We start from the raw sequence: 26,084 nt of genomic DNA on the forward strand, positions 1-26,084 counted from the left end.
AAGACTAGGAAAATTCTTAGTAAGCATATTCTACTCTGGGTGGTCATATTTTTTCAGTCAGCTTTGGGAGCAGAGAGAGAGGACAGAAGGAGCAAAGAGGAGCTTAGAGAAGATGAACCAGACATACAGCGAGAAGCAGGAATAGAAAATGGAATGAGGTCATCCTTGGCTCTCCCTATAGCTTTCTAATTCTAAGTTCCAGTCTTTCTGAGGTCCACTTGCATTCTTTAGCATTAAAGGAAATGGTTTTAAGCATAACATGTTCAAGAAAGAAAAATTTTTATCATTTGTTAAGTGATGAATAGCTTCCAAAGAGAACAGAAACAGAAGTAGTAAACTTGGAGGAGTTTATATCAATGATGTTTATATCGTATCTCTTGGACGTCTTGTGATACATGCATGAGATTTTTATATAAGATATACAAGAGGAATCTAGAGGCCAATAAATCAAAGTTGGACATTTAACCCTCTTGTCAATCTGCATACTCCTCCTGGGTGATTCAATATATACCCAAAGTACCACTACATAGGTACTTTGGTGTTCACACCTTCATCTCCAACCCAAGCATACAACTTGTGCTCCAAAGTTTCATTTCCATCACCTGAAGTAGCTGAATATAATGGCCTACAGGCATCCCTGTCTCAATATCATTAAATACTAATCTTAATATATCTCCAAATACCATGTTCTCCTCCAAACATGTCCCTCTACCTGCATACCTGGTTTCAGAACATGGATGCCACCACTTGATACCCAGCCTACTTAGCTGGAAAACTGTGGTTCATTCTTGACTCCCTAATTTTCTTCCCTCACTACACTTAGGAGAGCAATGCTGCACACATATAAAGACAAAGGCTTAAAATTCTGACAGGCCTAGATTTTGGTTCTGCCACTTATTAGTTATGTGACTTTGAAAACACTATGTCCTGTAATTCATTATCTTTATTTGTAAAGTGGGACTATTAATGCCTATCTTAGAAGAGTGTTTAACAACTAGATATAATGTACACAGAGTTGCAGATTCCAATCCCTAGTACCTGGACATGACTTTATTGTGTCATAGAGTAGACAACGGTTTGTTTATAAGTTCCTACCAGACTTTAAGCTATTTGAGAAGGGGACCCTAATATTCTCTCTGATACTTTGAATTGAACGAAGAGTAGCATAGTTTTTCCTAAAAGGTTTGAAACTCCATGTCAAAATAGAATAAAAGACACAAGAAACCATGGCAGAGTAGATAAGAATTTATCTTTTTAGGCTTATATATATATATATATATATATATATATATATATATATATATATATATATATATATTTACATATATATGTAAGGCACTTATTTTTCAAAAGCATTTGCAAAAAAGCAGAGAACATTATAAGAAGGGAAAATATGCTATACTTTTCAGAGTGGAAGAAGACTATAAAATATCTTGATAGACAATCTAAATCAGACAGAAATCCTGTAGACAATCAAAAACATGGTTACTATGGAATGTTTGGTCTGGCTAGCTGGGGGGGACGGGATGGTGGGGGAAGGCACAGCCAAGAATTGCATTTCTGTGACTCACTACTCCTACAAAAACGATGGCTTCTGAGAAATACCATTTAGAAAAAAAATGCCTATAATAAAATGTGTGGTGCCATACCAAAAATAACATTCAGAAGGGGAAGCCCTCAATTAATTTTACTTAGAAAACAGAACGTTGAAATCACTGAGAATCTACCTAAAGATTTCAGGAGGTTTATGTGAGCTCATTTGTTCATTTATTGGTTCATTCATTTATTCATTCAACAAATATGTAATAAGTGCCAACTGTAAGCCAAGGCTCTGATAGGTATGGTGGCAAACAAAGCAGACACAGTACTTATATTCAGGGAAGTTACCATTTACAGGAAAGACAGACAAACAAGCAAAAACAATAACATGTAATAAGAATGTACAAAATATATTCTCTACTGAGCATTATGCTAGAATGCTTTGGAAACAGGTGGGAAGAGCATTTAACCAATCTAGTGTTAGAAGGAAACACTTTCCTCAAGATGAAAAAGAAGTGGAAAGATTATCAAGTAGTAGGGACAGTTTACGCAAAAACTTGAGGTAAGAAATACCTAAAATGGAGAAAATTTAAAGTTCAAGATGAAACAGTTTGAGATTAGGCTGCAGAGTGGGGTGGAAGTTGGGATATGAAGGATCTAATTTTTTTTAAGGAAGTGAATTGAATTTACATTCAATAAAATGCATAGATTTAAGCTCAAAAGAATTCTGACAAATGTATACATGTGTAACTCACACTCCAGTCAAAATATAGAATATTTTCATTTCCTGGGAAAGTTTGCTAGCATCACTTTATAATCATCTCCTATCTTGCTCCCCTACCTTCTGACTTGGGTAAAAACTGCTCTGCTTTTAATCACTTTATGATTTGGTTTTACTTATTCTACAGTTTCATATAAATATATTTTTGCATATGAACTCTTGGTTTCTTTACTCAACATATCTGTGAAATTTCTCCATGTTGTATGTATTAATAGTTTATTTCTTTTTTATTGCTTACTAGTATTGATTTTATGATATTCTATAATATTGTTTGGGCTGTTTGGCCACTATAAATAAAGTGGCTATGAACATTTATGTACAAGTCTTTTTTGCACATGAGTTTTCATTTCTTTTCAGGAAATACCACAGAAAAGATTGGCTAGGTCATTTGATAAGTATGTTTAACTTAGAGAAAATGGCAGACTATTCTTAAAAGTGGTCATGCCATTTTATATCTCACCATAAATTTATGAAAATTCTTGTTTTTCCATATCCTTGCCAATATTTTATATTACCAATTTGTTTAATTGTAGACATTTTATAGTTTTGAAATGTATTTCATTATGATTTTAATTTATATTTCCAATAATGACTAATAATGTTGAACATCTTTTTACATAATTGGCCATTTGTATTTTGCCTTTTATAAAATGTGTTTACTTCATTTGCCATTTTAAAAAATTGGGTTGATTGTTTTATCATTAAGTTGTATGAGTTCTTTATATCCAAGTACTTTGTCAGTTATATGTGTTATGAGTACTTTCTTTTAGTATGTTGCTTGCCATTTCACTTTCTTGAGTTTCCCCTTTGAAAAGCGATTGGTTTGAATTTTTGAGGACATCCAATTTATCAATATTTTCTTTTATGGTTACTCATCTTTCTGTTTTCCTATGTTTGTTTCTAAAAGATTTATAGTGTTCATCTTTGCATTTAGGTATAACATCAATTTTGAGTTAGTTTTATATATGGTGTGAAGTAAGAGTTGAAATCTATTGTTTTGTACATTTAGATCACATTACAATTGTTTTGGCATCATTTGTTGAAAATACTATCATTTTTCCATTGAATTACCTTGCAGAAAATCAACTGTTTCTATTGACTTTCTTTCTTAACTATATATTGCATTTCTATGTTTCTATTTTCCTCACTTTCTATTTGGCAACAAGTTCAATTGCTGGCTAATCCCTTAGAATCTGTATAGGTTTGATTTTATGCTTTATTAGTGAAGAGCTATGGAAAACCCAAGGTATTTTGTCAGCCCTTCTAACTTAGTGGGACTCAACCTCCAAACTCTATTGCTTTATGGATCTCCTGAGAACTAGGTATTAGGATTTCTTAAGGCAATTTTATGGTAGGTCTTACTCTAGGGTATGGTCCTTACTTCTAACATGCCTTTCTGGTGTCTCAGTTGGATGTCAGGGGTGTTATAGAGGCTTCATAGAAAAATCTCTCTACTCTGGCAAAGCTGGAACTTCAATGTCGGTAGGTATTGTTTCACCTCCAATATCTTTGTTAAGCTCTCACACTTATAGCAGCTGGTAGCTATTAAGCTGTGAGTGATTTGTCCTGAGAATATACAGCTCATGGACTCCTCAGTCATGGACTTAAGGTGGTCCATCACAGATTTCTGGGACAGCTCCCTTTCTCAATGATGCCCCACCCACCACTTTCTAACTGCGTCAGTAATCCAGAACTGGGCAATCGTGGGACTCACTTTGTGACTTTTCCTCCTCAAGGATCACAGACTTAAACTGGATATTGTGAACTGCCTGAAAAACAGTTGCCTGATATGTTTTGTCCAGTCTTAGCGATGTTTATGGCAAAAAGTCTAGCTTGGTACCATTTACTCCATGATAGCTAGAAGGTGAAACTCTATTTAGACAATTAAGCAGAGAAGTAGAGTATTCTATTTGTACTTTAGAAGGGTCACTCTGCAGTCACAAGTGAATTGGTGGGGAACAGGATTAGGGACAGAAACACAAACATGTGACAGTGGCAGCAATCTTGGTGAAAAATTACTTCTTTAGTAAATATATATTTAGTGCTCACTACATTGTAGGCATGATTCTCATTTTAGTATTAACTTGCTTAATCATTACAAGTCAGGACCAAGTACTAGTGTCATCTCTGTTTCATAGACTGGAAAACTAAGGGACACTGAGAATAAGTAATTTGACCAAGATACATAGTAGGGCTGGAATTGAACCCAGGCTGCCCGACTCGAGTCCATGATCTTTAATACATACAATGCTATGGTAAGAGGCCCAGACTAAAGCAATAGAAATGAGTAAGCTTTGCTTCATGTGCCTGGAAATGGTGCGCTTCCCTTTCCAGACATTATTATCAGCAAACATTCTGAGTTTCCAGTGTGAATAAAATGATAACCTCGGCATCTTCGGGGATAAGGAAAGGGATTCAAAGGAGAAAAGATTCTCAGCCTACAGTCTAGATAAAGAATGTTAAAAAGACATGAAATCATGAAATAAGTAATCATCAAATTAATATACTGCAGAGGAACTCCTGAAGGGCTAAGCAGAGCTAAGGAGATCACTGCTATAAGGGACATTTATGTCATTCTCTTTCATATCAGCAGAAGTAGCAGATGGCTTAAGTCATACATTTGGGCTATCAGCAAGACCCAGTTTTCTACAGACGAATGTAAACCACAGTTTTCAAAATATGACTTTTATGGCATGTTTTAATCTTAGTGGTTGTTTGCCACCAAAATTCAGAAGACACCCTTAACTTAGTACACATGACACATTGACCTAAACCCAATGTTCTGAGCTCACAACCTTTCTGAAGGTTTTGATTTTAGCCTCAGCTGCTATTTTTCCTGACCTCTCAAATAAAGTTATTTCAAAATAACAGATATTTTGTTTCATACTTTGACCCAAGAATGGCAAATTTTCATCATTTTTTTCATACTGTAGGTTTATTATTTCCTAATTCATTTAAGCTCTTTCCCTCAGCATTTGCACCAAAGTGCATTTTTACAGAGAATTTCATGGTCCTTTTTCAATGAAAATTAATTCAGTGTTTTATGCTTTGATTGTTATAACATTAGTCCCATTTTATAGCTGGGGAATTTGGTTTGGAGGCAAATGATTTCATAAATTATAAGGCAAGTTCTCATCAGAGACTTGCTGGCTATTGCTCTCAGGACCATGGCTGACTTTCTATTGTCAAATGTAACCTATATAAAAATAGACTCTGATTTTATATCTTATAGTCTTTCCTATCTTTGCACTTGTGACTTAACATCTGCTTAGCCCTTCAGGAGTTCCTCTGCAGTATATTAATTTGATGATTACTTATTTCATGATTTCATGTCTTTTTAACATTCTTTATCTAGACTGTAGGCTGAGAATCTTTTCTCCTTTGAATCCCTTTCCTTATCCCCGAAGATGCCGAGGTTATCATTTTATTCACACTGGAAACTCAGAATGTTTGCTGATAATAATGTCTGGAAAGGGAAGCGCACCATTTCCAGGCACATGAAGCAAAGCTTACTCATTTCTATTGCTTTAGTCTGGGCCTCTTACCATAGCATTGTATGTATTAAAGATCATGGACTCGAGTCGGGCAGCCTGGGTTCAATTCCAGCCCTACTATGTATCTTGGTCAAATTACTTATTCTCAGTGTCCCTTAGTTTTCCAGTCTATGAAACAGAGATGACACTAGTACTTGGTCCTGACTTGTAATGATTAAGCAAGTTAATACTAAAATGAGAATCATGCCTACAATGTAGTGAGCACTAAATATATATTTACTAAAGAAGTAATTTTTCACCAAGATTGCTGCCACTGTCACATGTTTGTGTTTCTGTCCCTAATCCTGTTCCCCACCAATTCACTTGTGACTGCAGAGTGACCCTTCTAAAGTACAAATAGAATACTCTACTTCTCTGCTTAATTGTCTAAATAGAGTTTCACCTTCTAGCTATCATGGAGTAAATGGTACCAAGCTAGACTTTTTGCCATAAACATCGCTAAGACTGGACAAAACATATCAGGCAACTGTTTTTTAGGCAGTGCAGTGATTGATTTGCTGGGGGAATTGATGCTCTTTATTAGTGCTTTAACTTGGGATAACTGGGATAACTATGCTTGAGGCATATTATCAAAAAAGAGTTCCACTGGTATGTCTCCCGGTAAAGGTAGGTTTACTTGGAGGGGCACTAGGATGACAATAGCACAGGCTAATAAGAAAAGAGAGTAAGATTCACTGTGTTTATAAATTTCCAACTCTCCTCAAGATAAACATGCAATCCAGAGTTTCACATAAGAGACAATGTAATAAAAGTAGCACAGATTTTGGTGAGAGATTAATCCAGATTCAAATTGTTTACCTAATCTTGACCAAGTTATGTGGATTTTCTGAACCTTGGTTTCTTCACCCATTAAAAAAGTTTTAATGACAGTAGTGGGTTCAATGGTAGTCCCCATATGTCTGTGTTCTAACCTCCAGAACCTGTGAATGTAACCTCATTTGGAAAAAGGGTCTTTGGAGATGTAATTAAGTCAAGGATCTTGAGGCATGATTCAGGATTTTCTGAGTGGATGCTAAGTCCAATGACAGTGCCCTCATAAGAGACACACAGAGGAGAGACACACAGGGAGAAGAGAAGGCCATGTGAACTTGAAGGTGGAGATTGGCAGTATTCACAAGCCAAGAAATGCTTGAGCCACAGGAAGCTGGAAGAGGCAAGGACAGATATTCCCCTTAGAGCCTTCGAAGAGAATATGGCCCTGTAGATTCTTTGGTTTTCAACTTCTGGCCTCTATATGAGAATATAGGTGAGTTTTAAGCCACTCAATTTATGGTAACTTGTTATAGCAGGAAATAAACACAATGACCTTACATGATCTTTGTAGGGAATGGACATAGACCAGTACCTAACCCAAGTAAATGTTTATTAAATATTAACTACTATGGTGATAATACATGATACTTCAAACACAAAGCAATGTTCTTGAAGTTACCGTTTCCCAATATATTTTTTCTTCTTCTACAAAAGGCCATATTTATGATGGGTTATCTTGAAATGCTGAAGGCATACATGGCCACAGGATATCTCATGAACCATGGACCAGGTGTCTTTTACTCTGATATAAGTTTATAAGGTTGGGTGTCCAGGTTACTTCTAAAGATGTTCAAAAAAAGCTAAGGAATCTTAAAGTCTAAGGATATCAATAAACTTCAGTTTCCTTGACAGCTGATAGAAAACTCACTTGCAAGAAGAGGGCGGTCTTTATTCAAGACAAGATTTTAAAAGCCCATTTCAGAGGAGAAGCTATGCTTCCAGCACCTGCATAGAAATAGATGTGTTTTAGGTAAGACAAGAGGAAATACTTCTTGATGACTCCCAAAAAATGAAGGAATGAACTAGACAGAAGGTAGAAAAGGCTCCAAGCTCTAAAATCTAACCCTTCCTCCTTAACCCTCTTGAAGAAAACTATAAACAATGAAAAATATGACTCGACCAATTTCCTTCCTACTTCTTTCCCACTCCTCCTACCTGCCCCCCTTCCTTCTTTCCCTTGTCTATTGCTCTGTTTGTAAAAAGTGCAGAGAGACTAGTCTTTAAATCCAGAGTAACCTAAAACCAAAAGAGTGTGTGAAAGTAAGAATGCAAAGGCAAAAAGATACACATGTTATTTGATCTTTGCTTAGATCTAGCCACTAGTTCAAAGTTCAAGTTAGAGTACAAGGGGAAGATATGTGCAAAAGAACTGCTAAAGATTAGGCTGGAGTTTTGATGTTCATTGTCTCTTCATAAAACTCCACTCACCGAACATACAGTTCAACAACTGAAAACATTTTATCCATAAATTTCAAGATTCCTGAAATGAAAATATATTTCTGGGGTGGAAAATTAACTTCTGAGGTGAAAATACTTTTCACATGCAAAAATCTAGTTTTAGAATGTATTTTTTTAGGGAAACATGTATGTCTTGAAAGATTGTTGGTTTTAACTAAGACTATCACAATTGAAACATGGTTATGACTGGTTATAATCAGTTGCAGTAAAATTACTTTATATATGTCCAATGAAAGATTGAATTACCAGCAAAACTACATGCTATACATAATATGACATCTTTGAAACTTATTTCTTCATCAATCTAGGGGGACTGATCACATCAAATATATATCATATTATTAGAGAAGTAGTACATGTTAGAGTGTAAATCTGTGATAAAACACAATTCAGGTAATGTAGGGTTAAATATATATTAGAATTGAGAAAGGCTTTATGTCAGAACAGTAGAATTGAATTAAACATTGAAGAAGATTGAAAGCTATCAGCAAAGTTAAACTTCATAAAGGCAAGTTAGTTAAACTCCCAGGATTGTAAAGATGAGGGCAGTAAGGGAAGAAAGGGATATTAACATTCTTTCACTGAGGATCACATTTGGATGAGCACTCACATGTCTGAATACAGTAACTGTATTTAACATTCACTTAACAAATGGGGAAAATTGCAAATGGGTACATAAAAGCCTAGCAACTATCCAGGGAGATAGAAAAGAGAATAAGAAGTATATTCTCTGATACACTTAGGCTCACGAGCAAGGAGCTAAACTGCAGTGGTACACTGAGAAATTAGAAAACATTTTAAAATGAAAATGTCGTCTCCTTAGTTTGAAATTTTTGCCCGAGTGGGTAGATTGGTTAGTCTGGACCCTTTGGAGACTTCTAAGCATTCCGAAATGCCTTCAATGGGTTTAGAATGCCAAGAATGTGCACAAATTTGGTATTTAAAATTCTAGACTTGCATTTGCTAATCCAATTAAGTCTAGCTTTGCCAGACACAGGGGCTGATCTCCACTTCGAATCATGTAGCTAAAACAGAAAAACTCAAAAAAATCTTTCTGAAGAGAAACCTATTTTAAGGCCTAAAATGACTATAAATAATTAAGGTCACTAACATTTCTTTGAGATTTATTATTGCTACAACCTTCAAAATCCTCCCAAAAACATTACATAAAGTGGACAAAATAGGTAGGTATCAGTGTTGCAAATGTATTTTATTTTCTGATCGTTTTTATGTTTAAACTTATATTCATGCCTTTACTCATACATTCCCATTCTTCTCAGAATCACCTATCTTAGTTAGTCCACTTAATTAAATAATCCATTTTTTTATTCAAGTCCATTTCTAGTATTTTTCTATATTTCTAATAAACTCTTTAACTCTCTGCTATGATAGTGTGTATGCTTTATCATTCCAACAAGATGGTAAGTGCTCCAAAAGAAAAGACCATATTATATGGTCTTTTATATCCTCTTGATGCCTAGTTAGACCCTGACTAACGTGTGTTGATTTGTTATTCATGAATTCAGTTCTTATCTTAAAGCACTTTTATATTAGCAGATGTTACTTTGCACTATTAGGGAATGTACTTTATAGTAGACTGTATATGGAAATTGGAGTTCTTTAAACAAAGGTGGAAAGATAGGCTTACGTCTTAAAATTCTGAAATCCTTAACTTCCTTTAAACATGGCATATTAATCCCTGAAAGGTCCACAAATCCATATAAAGAAATTTCTAAGAAGTATAAAGCCCACAAGAAAAATAAGTGGAAAAATTAAGAAAACAGGATATTTAAATATAACTTTGGAAGATGGAAAATAGATAATTGAGTGGTCCCTAATTTAACAGAGCAGATAAGTTAAAACTTAAGTGCCAACAGAAAGTGTTGCCAAGTAAGAGCAAAATAGTTTATACTGCAAAACATAGAAAGGGTCAGAAATTAGAGGCACAAGATATCTATGAAAACAGGGAATGTCCTAGAATGGGATTAGTTGAGAGTGTGAATAGAGACCCTCACTTCATGCTAATTAAACAGAATGTAACAGTGTAGAAATCAAATATCAAACTTCTCAACAACAACGTAAAAAGCTAGATTGGAGAGCAGGAGTCAAAGGTAGGAAAGGCAGAAGACAGGAACACCATTTCTTTTATAAACTTGTACCAATATTTATCTTTTAAACTATGTATATGTATTACTTTGGAGAATAAAATTATGTTATAAAACACCAAAAACAAAGAAAAAAAGCAGAAAAAAAATTAAGAAACAAGCACATAAATTTTTGAAATCTCCAAATATTGAACATATTACGATTTATACTTATAGTAAAATAATCCATAGGTTAAATGAGTTTTGTTAAAAGGGAGGTTTTCTTGATTTTATAGAGAATTTCCAGATTCCTGATATTTCCAGAGAAGGGACACCATGATAAAGTTCTGATCTAACACATAAACCAGATGACATTATGTCCAAATCCTCCAGTCCAATGATTTTCTTACACAGAGTCAAGCCACAATCCTTAAAACGACCATCACCATTCTGGAAAAGCTGCATCCCAACCTACCTGACCTCATGTCCAAATCTTTCCCTTTGCTCATTCTACCCTAGCCCTGTGGTCTTTCTTGTTTATTGACTGCACCAAGAACATTCTGGTGCAGAGCTTTTGCATTTGTTGATTCCTCTGTTTGGAATAGTCTTCTCTCAGATATATCTGTGGATCTCTCTTCATTTCTTTCAGATCTCCTCTGAGACAGAGGGATCCCCTGACCACTGTATATAAACTAATACCTCCCACCTCTCACATATACATATCTCCCTTTAATACTGTTTTATTTTTCTTCAAAGCCCTTTTATCACCACTTGAGCTGATAAGAATGCAATGAGGGTTGAAGTTGAACAAATAGGAAAAAATGAGAGAACTCTAGAAAGCAAAGGAAACAAAGTTAAAGAGGTAAGCATGTGCAAGAAATTTTTTTTTTTAATTTTTTTTTCAACGTTTTTTATTTATTTTTGGGACAGAGAGAGACAGAGCATGAACGGGGGAGGGGCAGAGAGAGAGGGAGACACAGAATCGGAAACAGGCTCCAGGCTCCGAGCCATCAGCCCAGAGCCTGACGCGGGGCTCGAACTCACGGACCGTGAGATCGTGACCTGGCTGAAGTCGGACGCTTAACCGACTGCGCCACCCAGGCGCCCCGCGTGTGCAAGAAATTTTAAGGGACAGTGAACAGACCTATCCAACTGATGCTGGAATTACATTTGAGAGGTGAAGATGAGAAAATTAGTAAAACAGTTGTGGTCAAGTTCTGGAGACTCTTTATGTCTTAAATAAGGAGATGCATTTGGAAATTTTCAATCAGGATTTAATATGAAAATACTTTAGTCATATGAACTCATAGTAATAAGTAGGATAGCTTAGGGAAGAAAGAGGTTGGAAGCCTAGCAACCAGTTATCAGGCAACTGCTCAGATAGGGGTAATGTCAAATATAATAGAAAGGATGAAAAGAATCAGGACTTCATCACCCAGTGTAAAAAAGAATCAGGACTTCATCACCCAGTGATCAAAGGATTATAAAGTTTAAACTTTGGATATATTAAGAAAGTAATGATGCCAAAGACTGGAATAAGTATGTCAAAAGACAGAGTCATATTTGATAAGTAAGTTGAAAGTGTGATTCTGATGCTAATTGTATTTTGGGATGACATTGAGGTTTTAAAGAGGGAATTATTTGCTGGAAAATATAAATACAGAAAAAAATCAGGGCTATAAATACAGATAGGGAAATTTATCTGTTTAGAAATGATAATTGTAGTGAGAGAAGACTTCTGGGAAAGACTGTAAAGAGAGGAGAATACTTCAGATTTCACCTTGGGAAATGTCACCGTGGGAACTGGGGGGCAGAAAGAAGAGTCAAGAAGGCAGAGAAGAAATTGTTGGAGAAGTGGATGAAAAATTTGGCTATTATAATGGCATGGAAGCTAGAAAAAAGGAAAATTTCTTAAAGAAAGTGATGCTGTGTGGTTTTAAATGCTGTATAAAAGTCAAAGGGAATAAATGAAAAAGCTTTGAGGTAATCAAGGTTTTAGATTCTGAAAAAAACAGAAACAAAAACAAAAATGAGTTCAGCAGACCCTTTAACATTGTCTGAGACTTAATTTCTCAAGTTTCCACAATAACATATTACTCTTCAACTCTAAAAAATGGTGATTTTAATGTTGACTTGATAGAGTTGTTATAAGAATTAAATAAGTTACCATACAAAAATATAAATGGCAGGGTGCCTGGGTGGCTTAGTCAGTTAAGCATCTGATTCTTGATTTTGGCTCTGGTCAAGATCTCATTGTTCATGAGTTCAAGCCCCATGTCAGGCTCTGCGCTGACAGCAGAGAACCTACTTTCTATCCCCCTCTCTTTGCCCCTCCCCTGCTTGTGCATCCTCTCTCTCTCTCTCTCTCAAAATAAATAAACTTTAAAAAATTATAAAATAAAACAAAATAAAATAAAATAAAATATAAATGGCAAATCTGTGTTGAGATCAGATTCTGGACAAGCGGATAGACACAGTCATTAGATAAATGTTCTGATTATCTACTGTTGTGTAATGAACCATTCAAAACTCAGCAGCCTACAGGAAACACAAATGTTTCATTATTATTCTCTCTCATGAGTCTGGGAGTTAATTGGGCTCAGCTAGACAGTTTGTGCTCAGGTTATCTTATGTGGTTACAGTCATACAATGGCTGGGGACTGGAGTCATCACATAAGCTGGTAATCATATAATCTGAGACCTCAGCTGGGATATTGGCCAGAACCTATACGTAGACTCTCCATATGGCCTGGGGTTTCTCATAGCATGGCTCCAAAAGAGAGCATCCCAAGAGGAAAAGAGATAGATCATCTTATAAGATCTGGCCTTGGATATAATGTGGTATCATTTCTGCCATATTCTGTTTGTTAAAGGCAAATCATTAAGCTTAGCCCTTATTCATGGGAAGACTAGCAAAGAATTTGTGGATGTGTTTAAAGCTCCCACAGTAAATGACTTTCTTTTAAATACAGCCCTGCATGTTTAATGTAAATTCATGCCTCAGTAGAATTATCTACTCTTACAAAGACCTTGGGGGAATTCTTTTTGATATCTAAATCTGTGAATTTTAAATCTATATATTCTAAATGCATACTACATTTAAATATATAGGTTGGAGGGAAGATGGCGGCGTAGGAGGACGCTGGTCTCACCGGCGCGTCCTGCTGATCACTTAGATTCCACCTACACCTGCCTAAATAACCCAGAAAACCGCCAGAGGATTAGCAGAACGGAGTCTCCGGAGCCAAGTGCAGACGAGAGGCCCACGGAAGAGGGTAGGAAGGGCGGCGAGGCGGTGCGCGCTCCACGGACTGGCGGGAGGGAGCCGGGGCAGAGGGGCGGCTCGCCGGCCAAGCAGAGCCCCCGAGTCTGGCTGGCAAAAGCAGAGGGGCCTGACGGACTGTGTTCCGACAGCAAGCGCGACTTAGCCTCTGGGAGGTCAGAGTTAACAGCTCTGCTCGGAAAGCGGGAAGGCTGGAGGACAAAGGGAGGGAGAGCTGCTGAGCCCCCGGACGGCAGAGCTCAGCTTGGTGGGGAGCAAAGGCGCTCGCCAGCGCCATCTCCCCCACCCATCCCCCAGCCAAAATCCCAAAGGGAACCAGTTCCTACCAGGGAACTTGCTTGCTCTGTGCAAACACCCAACTCTGTGCTTCTGCGGAGCCAAACCTCCGGCAGCGGATCTGACTCCCTCCCGCTGCCACAGGGCCCCTCCTGAAGTGGATCACCGAAGGAGAAGTGAGCTAAGCCTGCCCCTCCTGCCCCCGTGCACCTTGCCTACCCACCCCAGCTAATACGCCAGATCCCCAGCACCACAAGCCTGGCAGTGTGCAAGTAGCCCAGACGGGCCACGCCAACCCACAGGGAATCCCGCCCCTAGGAGAGGGGAAGAGAAGGCACACACCAGTCTGACTGTGGCCCCAGAGGTGGGCTGGGGGCAGACATCAGGTCGGACTGCGGCCCCGCCCACCAACTCCAGTTATACACCACAGCACAGGGGAAGTGCCCTGCAGGTCCTCACCACTCCAGGGACTATCCAAAATGACCAAACGAAAGAATTCCCCTCAGAAGAATCTCCAGGAAATAACAACAGCTAATGAACTGATCAAAAAGGATTTAAATAATATAACAGAAAGTGAATTTAGAATAATAGTCATAAAATTAATCGCTGGGCTTGAAAACAGTATAGAGGACAGCAGAGAATCTCTTGCCACAGAGATCAAGGGACTAAGGAACAGTCACGAGGAGCTAAAAGCGCTTTAAACGAAATGCAAAACAAAATGGAAACGACGACGGCTCGGATTGAAGAGGCAGAGGAGAGAATAGGTGAACTAGAAGATAAAGTTATGGAAAAAGAGGAAGCTGAGAGAAAGAGAGATAAAAAAATCCAGGAGTATGAGGGAAAAATTAGAGAACTAAGTGATACACTAAAAAGAAATAATATACGCATAATTGGTATCCCAGAGGAGGAAGAGAGAGGGAAAGGTGCTGAAGGGGTACTTGAAGAAATTATAGCTGAGAACTTCCCTGAACTGGGAAAGGAAAAAGGCATTGAAATCCAAGAGGCACAGAGAACTCCCTTCAGACGTAACTTGAATCGATCTTCTGCACGACATATCATAGTGAAACTGGCAAAATACAAGGATAACGAGAAAATTCTGAAAGCAGCAAGGGATAAACGTGCCCTCACATATAAAGGGAGACCTATAAGACTTGTGACTGATCTCTCTTTTGAAACTTGGCAGGCCAGAAAGGATTGGCACGATATCTTCAGTGTGCTAAACAGAAAAAATATGCAGCCGAGAATCCTTTATCCAGCAAGTCTGTCATTTAGAATAGAAGGAGAGATAAAGGTCTTCCCTAACAAACAAAAACTGAAGGAATTTGTCACCACGAAACCAGCCCTACAAGAGATCCTAAGGGGGACCCTGTGAGACAAAGTACCAGAGACATCACTACAAGCATAAAACATACAGACATCAAAATGACTCTAAACCCGTATCTTTCTATAATAACACTGAATGTAAATGGATTAAATGCGCCAACCAAAAGACATAGGGTATCTGAATGGATAAAAAAACAAGACCCATCTATTTGCTGTCTACAAGAGACTCATTTTAGATCTGAGGACACCTTTAGATTGAGAGTGAGGGGATGGAGAACTATTTATCATGCTACTGGAAGCCAAAAGAAAGCTGGAGTAGCCACACTTATATCAGACAAACTAGACTTTAAATTAAAGGCTGTAACAAGAGATGAAGAAGGGCATTATATAATAATTACAGGGTCTATCCATCAGGAAGAGCTAACAATTATAAATGTCTATGCGCCGAATACCGGAGCCCCCAAATATATAAAACAATTACTCATAAACATAAGCACCTTATTAATCAGAATGTGGTAATTGCAGGGGACTTTAACACTCCACTTACAGAAATGCATAGATCATCTAGACACACAGTCAATAAAGAAACAAGGGCCCTGAATGATACATTGGATCAGATGGACTTGACAGATATATTTAGAACTCTGCATCCCAAAGCAACAGAATATACTTTCTTCTCGAGTGCACATGGAACATTCTCCAAGATAGATCATACACTGGGTCACAAAACAGCCCTTCATAAGTTTACAAGAATTGAAATTATACCATGCATACTTTCAGACCACAATGCTATGAAGCTTGAAATCAACCACAGGAAAAAGTCTGGAAAACCTCCAAAAGCATGGAGGTTAAAGAACACCCTACTAACGAATGAGTGGGTCAACCAGGCAATTAGAGAAGAAATTAAAAAATATATGGAAACAAACGAAAATGAAAATACAACAATCCAAACGCTTTGGGACGCAGCGAAGGCAGTCCTGAGAGGAAAATACATTGCAATCCAGGCCTATCTCAAGAAACAAGAAAAATCCCAAATACAAAATCTAACCGCACACCTAAAGGAAATAGAAGCAGAACAGCAAAGGCAGCCTAAACCCAGCAGAAGAAGAGAAATAATAAAGATCAGAGCAGAAATAAACAATATAGAATCTAAAAAACTGTAGAGCAGATCAACGAAACCAAGAGTTGGTTTTTTGAAAAAATAAACAAAATTGACAAACCTCTAGCCAGGCTTCTCAAAAAGAAAAGGGAGATGACCCAAATAGATAAAATCATGAATGAAAATGGAATTATTACAACCAATTCCTCAGAGATACAAACAATTATCAGGGAATACTATGAAAAATTATATGCCAACAAATTGGACAACCTGGAAGAAATGGACAAATTCCTAAACACCCACACTCTTCCAAAACTCAATCAGGAGGAAACACAAAGCTTGAACAGACCCATTACCAGCGAAGAAATTGAATCGGTTATCAAAAATCTCCCAACAAATAAGAGTCCAGGACCAGATGGCTTCCCAGGGGAGTTCTACCAGACGTTTAAAGCAGAGATAATACCTATCCTTCTCAAGCTATTCCAAGAAATAGAAAGGGAAGGAAAACTTCCAGACTCATTCTATGAAGCCAGTATTACTTTGATTCCTAAACCAGACAGAGACCCAGTAAAAAAAGAGAACTACAGGCCAATATCCCTGATGAATATGGATGCAAAAATTCTCAATAAGATACTAGCAAATCGAATTCAACAGCATATAAAAAGAATTATTCACCATGATCAAGTGGGATTCATTCCTGGGATGCAGGGCTGGTTCAACATTCGCAAATCAATCAACATGATACATCACATTAACAAAAAAAAAAGAGAAGAACCATATGATCCTGTCAATCGATGCAGAAAAGGCCTTGGACAAAATCCAGCACCCTTTCTTAATAAAAACCCTTGAGAAAGTCGGGATAGAAGGAACATACTTAAAGATCATAAAAGCCATTTATGAAAAGCCCACAGCTAACATCATCCTCAACGGGGAAAAACTGAGAGCTTTTTCCCTGAGATCAGGAACACGACAGGGATGCTCACTCTCACCACTGTTGTTTAACATAGTGCTGGAAGTTCTAGCTTCAGCAATCAGACAACAAAAGGAAATCAAAGGCATCCAAATTGGCAAAGATGAAGTCAAGCTTTCGCTTTTTGCAGATGACATGATATTTTACATGGAAAATCTGATAGACTTCACCAAAAGTCTGCTAGAACTGATACATGAATTCAACAAAGTTGCAGGATACAAAATCAATGTACAGAAATCAGTTGCATTCTTATACACTAACAATGAAGCAACAGAAAGACAAATAAAGAAACTGATCCCATTCACAATTGCACCAAGAATCATAAAATACCTAGGAATAAATCTAACCAAAGATGTAAAAGATCTGTATGCTGAAAACTACAGAAACCTTATGAAAGTAATTGAAGAAGATATAAAGAAATGGAAAGACATTCCCTGCTCATGGATTGGAAGAATAAATATTGTCAAAATGTCAATACTACCCAAAGCTATCTACACATTCAATGCAATCCCAATCAAAATTTCACCAGCATTCTTCTCGAAACTAGAACAAGCAATCCTAAAATTCATATGGAACCACAAAAGGCCCCGAATAGCCAAAGTAATTTTGAAGAAGAAGACCAAAGCAGGAGGCATCACAATCCCAGACTTTAGCCTCTACTACAAAGCTGTAATCATCAAGACAGCATGGTATTGGCACAAAAACAGACACATAGACCAATGGAATAGAATAGAAACCCCAGAACTAGACCCACAAACGTATGGCCAACTCATCTCTGACAAAGCAGGAAAGTTGAACATCCAATGGAAAAAAGACAGTCTCTTTAACAAATGGTGCTGGGAGAACTGGACAGCAACATGCAGAAGGTTGAAACTAGACCACTTTCTCACACCATTCACAAAAATAAACTCAAAATGGATAAAGGACCTGAATGTGAGACAGGAAACCATCAAAACCCAAGAGGAGAAAGCAGGAAAAGACCTCTCTGACCTCAGCCCTAGCAATCTCTTACTCGATACATCCCCAAAGGCAAGGGAATTAAAAGCGAAAGTGAATTACTGGGACCTTATGAAGATAAAAAGCTTCTGCACAGCAAAGGAAACAACCAATAAAACTAAAAGGCAACCAACGGAATGGGAAAAGATATTTGCAAATGACATATCGGACAAAGGGCTAGTATCCAAAATCTATAAAGAGCTCACCAAACTCCACACCCGAAAAACAAATAACCCAGTGAAGAAATGGGCAGAAAACATGAATAGACACTTCTCTAAAGAAGACATCCGGATGGCCAACAGGCACATGAAAAGATGTTCAACGTCGCTCCTCATCAGGGAAATACAAATCAAAACCACACTCAGATATCACCTCACGCCAGTCAGAGTGGCCAAAATGAACAAATCAGCAGACTATAGGTGCTGGAGAGGATGTGGAGAAATGGGAACCCTCTTGCACTGTTGGTGGGAATGCAAATTGGTGCAGCCGCTCTGGAAAGCAGTGTGGAGGTTCCTCAGAAAATTAAAAATAGATCTACCCTATGACCCAGCAATAGCACTGCTAGGAATATATCCAAGGGATACAGGAGTACTGATGCATAGGGGTACTTGTACCCCAATGTTTATAGCAGCACTCTCAACAATAGCCAAATTATGGAAAGAGCCTAAATGTCCATCAACTGATGAATGGATAAAGAAATTGTGGTTTATATACACAATGGAATACTACGTGGCAATGAGAAAAAATGAAATATGGCCTTTTGTAGCAACGTGGATGGAACTGGAGAGTGTGATGCTAAGTGAAATAAGCCATACAGAGAAAGACAGATACCATATGGTTTCACTCTTATGTGGATCCTGAGAAACATAACAGAAACCCATGGGGGAGGGGAAGGAAAAAAAAAAAAAGAGGTTAGAGTGGGAGAGAGCCAAAGCATAAGAGACTGTAAAAACTGAGAACAAACTGAGGGTTGATGGGGGGTGGGAGGGAGTGTAAGGTGGGTGATGGGTATTGAGGAGGGCACCTTTTGGGATGAGCACTGGGTGTTGCATGGAAACCAATTTGACAGTAAATTTCATATATTAAAATAAATAAATAAATAAATAAATAAATAAATAAATAAATAATATAATACTAAGAAGTTGTTGAAGCTCCCTTCTGTTGCCTCCCCTTAGAGGTGGCAGTGTGACCATGAGACATGGAGGTGGCAGCATGCTCAAGGGCCAAAGAGGTGATAGAAAAACCAAAACTGAAATAGCAGCAGTGAGGCTGGGGTCTTGAGGACATGGCTGGTATGGTTGGAAGAGTGGTTAAATACACGTGAAAATGAACATGTCAGTAAATATTTTGAGTCGAGAGAAGGGATTTACATATATATAGAAAGGTATGGTGTTTGAAAATTCTTAGGTCAGTGTGTTAGATGCTGGATGGGAATTGAGAGTATTGGTATGTTGGTGGAAACTCATTTTTTAAAACACACACATATACACATATACACATACATAGGTAGATTTAAAAGCACATCATATGTGTATGTATGTACATATAAGATATTTTTCCTAGCTCTCTCTGCTGAGTGGATCTAGCAACAATACCACCCCAGTAACAATGAGCACGTTAAATACCAAGATCTTCAATTCTAAAAACACCATCTTTTGCTAAGAGAAATCAGGCCTTCTTAGAGAAACAGCTAAATTTCAGGGCTAGGGAAAGAAAGTATAAAGTGGGCCTGGAATAGTTATGCCAGAAAAAAAAGCCCCTAAAAGAAAAATGCAAGCATGTCAAGTGACACAGATATCAGTTGAAAGTGGCTGTCATAAACCAAATATGAGAAAATTTCAGCACCAAAGTAATGAAAGTGAGATATGTAAAACCCACTGAAAAAACAAGAATATATGCATTTATGCTGGTATAAATGAATGAGTGAGAAAGAAGGAGCACAATGGTTAATTTTATGTGTCAACTGGACTGGGCCACAGGGTACTTAGATATTTGGCCAACAATTATTTTGGGTGCATCTGTGAGGGTGTTTCTGGATGAAATTAATATTTGAATTGGTAGACTGAGGACGGCAGATTGTTCTACCTAATGTGGATGGGCCTCATCCAATCCACTGGAGGCCTGACTGAAAAACCAAAAGGACTTGGACTAGAACTTAGACCACTAGCAATTCTGATTCTCAGGCCTTTAGATTCAGGCTGGAATTACACTATGAGCTCTCTTGAGTCTTCAAGCTTACCAAATGCAGACCGTGGGACTTCTCAGCCTCTGTAACAACATAAGACAATTCCCATGATCTGTGTGTGTGTGTGTGTGTGTGTGTGTGTGTGTGTGTGTGCGCGCGCGCGTGTGTGTGTGTCTTGCATCCTATTGGTTCTGTTTCTCTGGAGAACACAGACTAGAACTAAAATTTAAAAAAAAATTTAATGTTTATTCTTATTTTTGAGAGAGAGAGAGACTCAGAAAGCATAAGCTGGAGAGGGGCAGAGAGAGAGGGAGACAGAGGATCTAAAGTAGGCTCTGTGCTGAGAGCAGAGAGCCCAAGGCAGGGCTCAAACTCATGAACCATGAGATCATGACCTGAGCCGAAGTCGGATGCTCAACCTACTGAGCCACCCAGGCAGCCCAGACTAGAACAAAATTTTAAGGCATTTTTTTCTGGATTGGTTCTAGGCTTTCCAGAATTGCATCTCTAACCTGATTAAATTTAGAAACACTAATGACTCTATTTCCAGAAGTAAAGATGGCACTGATAGTCCGTGATACGATCTGGCAACACAGATATACAAATTATCTCTATTGGATACTTCAATCAACCATTTATAAGAAGCAAGGAGATGGGGCACCTGGGTGGTTCAGTAAGTTGAATGACAGACTTCAGCTCAGGTCATGATCTCATAGTCTGTGAGTTCAAGCCCTGCATCAGGCTCTGCGCTGATAGCACAGAGCCTGGAGCCTGCTTCAGATTCTGTGTCTCCCTTCTGCCCCTCCCTCGCTTGTGCTCTTTCTCTCTCTCTCTCAAAAATAAATAAACATTTAAAAAAAGCAAGGAGTTGGGAGACTGTGCATATGATACTTTTGAACATTTTTGGAAAACTAACAAATATATTGAGATTACTGTTGCTCCTAATTAGCTGGACAAAGAGTGAAAGAAAAGGATGAACTCAGAGATTGGAATTCACAGCTCAAGCATAAAAACCTGAAAGCTTCTATGGGTGCCCTGAAAGATATCCCTATCTCCTATAGTTTCAGGACTGAGATTGCTGAAAATTAAAGACAAAATCTCATCCTGGGTCTGGCTAAATTATAGTACAATTCAGTACAATTTGAACTCCAACTCTCACAGGGTGTTTACTGTTAAAGTGAGGACACCTGATGGGGAAATAATGGGTTCCTGTAAGTCGGAATAAAGCTATGTGGGAAGATTCTGTTGAAATTAGTGACATTGAGCCCCTAAAGTCTGATGAGTCTTCTTTGGCAGTGAAAGCGGCCTCTCTACCCCCTTAAGTAGAAGCAGCCTCCTTACTCCCAGTGGAAATAGTCTCACCACACTCAATAGAAATGGCCTCCCCATCCCAGTAGCAGTGGCTTCCCCACTCCCAAGTGGTAGCAGCAGCCTCTCCACTCACTGCATCCCGCCCTATTCTGCGAGGATTAACCCTGCATTGCCTGAGGAAACTGTAATGGCCTTCTCTGATGTACTTGTCATACAAGCAATGCTGATTCTCCTCATGACCCACTCCCACAAACCCTCCTTTCTTTAGTTTTTAAAAAACTTTTTTCAGAGATAGAGCGAGAGAGAGAGACAGCATGAGTGGGGGAAGGGCAGAGAGAGAGGGAGACACAGAATTCAAAGCAAGCTCTAGGCTCTGACCTGTCAGCACAAGCCCGATGTGGGGCTTGAACTCATGAGGTGCGAGATCATGACCTGAGCAGAAGTCAGATGCTTAACTGACTGAGCCACTCAGAGGCCCCACCCTCTTTGGTTTTTGACCTATAACTAGACTCCTTGCAGCAGACCCCTAAAGGTGAGGTATGAGGTATAACTCATAAGGAAGTGTACTACATTCCAAAAGAACTACTTAAGCTTCCTAACTTATACAGACAGAAATCTGTGGAATATGTGTGTAAAACAATATTGAGGGTGTGGAAAGAGCATAAATTTGGGTTAGGCTGAATTTACTTAAGTAATTTCACTAAGCAGAGGTTCTGCATTTAATGCTGTACTTTGGGGAGTGAAGAAGGACTCTCATAGTTTGGTTGGTTGGCTGAAACATGGACTAAAAGGCGGCCAGCCTATGGTGAATAAATTGGAAATGTCAGACCTGCCTTGGTTTAATGGAAAGGGATTAAAGGCTTAGAAATATTGGAATGTTGGAGTAAATTTGTCTTTTAAGACCTACTCACTCACAATGGAAGGGTTTAAAAGGCATGCCTTTCACCACTACTGTGAGAAATAAATTGGTAAGAAGAATCCTGGCATCCTTGAAGAACTCTATGACAGCTCTTCTCTATAGGTCAGACCTTACAGTGGTAACTGTTGTCACTGAATTGGGAAACCTAAATGCAGTGGGAGTAACTGGGTTACAGGGAGGCAGGGGCCAAGTGGTAGCACTCAATCACCAAAGGCAAGGGTGACATGGTTATGGTAATAGATGACAGAATCAAAGCAGCAATTAGAACAGTCTGACTCATGTAAACCAATGGCATTTTGTATCTGATTGTGGTGTTCCTAAAAGTGGAAGAGATATGAAAATGACTAAATTCTTACTTGATTGTATAAACAGAAAAATTCTAGGTCAAGTGAACAAAAGTTTAACCGGAACAAAAACAAAGAGTCACAGCCCCTCAATCAATTCCCAGACTCGAGCCAGTTAACCACCCAAAACCCCTTGAATGAAGAGGAGGCCTGATAAAAATTTATACCATTAACAGTTCTCCCATCCCTTTCCAAAGGGACCTATAACTTTTATCAGGATAAATCCCTGGGGAAAAGTAAATAATCAAACCTTTCTGGGACTACTAGACATTGGCTCTGAACTGATATGAATTCCAGGAAACCTAAATGTCATTGTACTTCACTAGTCAAACCAAACCATGTAGATACTAAGTGATCAGTGAAATATTAGCTCAGGTCCAAATCTGAGTGTGCCCAGTGGGTTCCCAAACCCATCCTGTGGTCAACTCCACGGGTTCTAGAACACATAATTGGAATAGACACACTGTGTGCTCCACTAGCAGGATTCCCACATTAGTTCTCTGACCTGTGGAGTTAGAGCTTTTATGGCAGGAAAGACTAAGGGAAGTGTCTAGAACCGACTCTAACCAGGAAAATAGTAAACCAAAAATAATACCACATTCCTTGAGGGACTGCAGAAATTAGTGCCACCATCAATACCTTAAAAGATGTAGAGGTGGTGATTCCCACCACATCCTTATTCAGCTCATCTGTCTGGTCTACATAGAAGAAGGATGGATCTTGGAGAATGACCATGGATTATCATAATTTTAGCCAGGTGATGATTCCAATTGCAGCTGTTGTATCAGATGTGGTTTCATTGCTTGAGCAAATTAACATATCCTTTTACTTGGCACACGAATGCTTTTTTTTCTCCATACAAGTCAATAAGGACCACCAGAAGAAGTTTGCTTTCAGCTGGCAAGGACAGCAATACACCCTCACTGTCTTACCTAAGGGGATTATCAACTCTCCAGCCCTGTGTCATAATTCAGTTTGCAGAGATCTTGATTGCCTTTCCCTTCCACAAGATTATCACACTGGTTTGTTACACTGATGACCTTAGGCTGACTGGATCTAGTCAGCAAGAAGTAGCAGCTGCTTTAGATTTATTGGTAAGACATTTGCATAACAGAGAGAAGGAAATAAATCCAACAATAATTCAGGGGTTCTACCTCAGTGAAATTTCTAAGAGTCTAAAGGACATGGTAAAGGACATTTCAAGATATCCTTTCTAAATTGAAGGATGAGTTGTTGCACCTAGCCCCTCCTACAACCCAAAAAGAGGCACACACCAATTGTGCCTCTTTGGATTTTGGAAGCAACATGTTCCTCATTTGAGTGTATTACTTCAGCCCATTTACTGAGTGAACCGAAAAGCTGCTAATTTTGATGTTAATTGTGACTAGTAGAGAAAGCTCTATAACAGGTCAGGCTGCAATGCCAGCTACTCTGCCACTTAAGCCCATGATCCTGCAAATCCAATGGTGCTTGAGGTGTCAGTGACAGATACAGATACTGTTTGGAGCCTTTGGCAGGTCCATATAGGTGAAATACACTATAGGCCCTTAGGATTTTGGAGCAAAGTCCTACCATTCTCCACAGAAAACTACTATCCTTTTGAGAAAGTAGTAGAGACTGAATGCCTAGTCATGTGGGCCATCAAATTACTATGCAACTTGGGTTATGAACTTGGTGTTATCTGAATCACCAAGACATAAATTTGAGCATACACAGAAGCATTACATCATCAAATGGAAATAGTATATATGTGATATGGCTCAAGGAGGCCTTGAAGGCACAAATAAGTTAAATGAATAAGTGGCTCAAATGTTCATGCTCCCATTCCTGCTACACTGACTTCACTAACCCAACCTGTACCTATGACCTCATTCAATCCTTACATTCAGTTAACAGAAGAGAAGACTTGGGCCTGGTTTGCAGATGATTCTGCATGACATACAGGTACCATCAAAAGTGAACAGCTGTAGCATTATAGTCCATTTCTGGGATATTGCCTGAAGGATAGTGGTGAAATGAAATCTTCCCAGGGGGCAGAACTTTGAGCAGAGCACTTGGTTGTTCACTCTGCTTGGAAAGAGAAATGGTTAGGTATATAATTATATACTGATTCATGGGCTGTAGGCAATGATTTGACTCGAAGGCCAGGGACTTGAAAGAACATGGTTACAAAATTGGTAACAAAGAAATTTAGGGAAGATATATGTGGAAAGACACTCTGAATAGGGAAAAAAACATGAAGACATATTTATGTCCCATGTGAATGCTCACCTAAGAGTGACCATAGCTGAGGAGGATTTTTAGCAATGAAGTGCATAGGATGACTCATTCCATGGCTACCAGTCAGCCTCTTTCCCCAGCTACTCCTGTCATCACTCTATGTAGGCTCAAGAACAAAGTGGCCATGGTGGTAGGGATGGAGGTTATGCACGGACTTAGCAACGTGGACTTCCACTTACCAAGGTCAACCTCACCATAGCCACAGCTGAGTGTCCAATCTGGCAGCATCAACAACCAACACCAAGTTTCCCCTATGGCACTATTCCCTGGAGTAATCAGCCAGCTACTAGGTGGCAGTTGATTACACTGGACCACTTTCATCATGAAAAGGGAGCATTTTGTTCTTATGTGAATTGACATTCACTCTGGATATGGATTTGCCTTCCTTGTATGCAATGATTCTGCCAAAACTACCACCTGTGGACTTACAGAATGCCTTATTTGCCATCATGGTATTCCACATAGCAAGCTTCTGATCAAAGAACTCACTTCAAAGAAAAATAAGTGTGCCAATAGGCCCATGTTCATGGAATTCACTGTCCTTACCATCTTTCTCACTATTCTGAACAGCTGTTTTGATAGAATGGTGAAATGGCTTTTTGAAGACTCAGTTACAACACCAGACAATACTTGCAGGGCTGGGGCAAGGTTCTCCAGAAGGATACACACACACACACACACACACACACACACACACACACTCTGAGTCAGCACCGCAGTACATGGGTCCAAGAGTCAAGAGTTGGAAGTTAGAGTCGCACTTCTATCACCTCAAGTGACCTACTACCAAAATTTTTGCTTCTTCTTCCCATGATATTATCCTTTGCTAGCCTAGAGGTCATAGTTACAAAGGGAGAGATGCTTCTACC

The 26,084-nt window shown here is 38.7% G+C and overlaps 1 long non-coding RNA gene across 10 annotated transcripts in view; it reads right to left on the minus strand.

The window, feature by feature from the left end:
* LOC144615952 (uncharacterized) overlaps positions 1-26,084 on the minus strand; it is a 547,072-nt gene that overhangs the window by 240,218 nt on the left and 280,770 nt on the right. The window contains exon 2 of one of the 10 annotated variants that reach the window (XR_013554727.1): positions 7,556-7,632. The exons of the other annotated variants lie outside the window; for them this stretch is intronic. This is a non-coding gene — a long non-coding RNA (uncharacterized LOC144615952). The remainder of the gene's footprint in view (positions 1-7,555; positions 7,633-26,084) is intronic. 10 annotated transcript variants of the gene reach the window in all.

Source organism: Panthera onca, chromosome A1, assembly GCF_046562875.1.
Source record: "Panthera onca isolate mPanOnc1 chromosome A1, mPanOnc1 haplotype 2, whole genome shotgun sequence".
NCBI lineage: Eukaryota > Metazoa > Chordata > Mammalia > Carnivora > Felidae > Panthera > Panthera onca.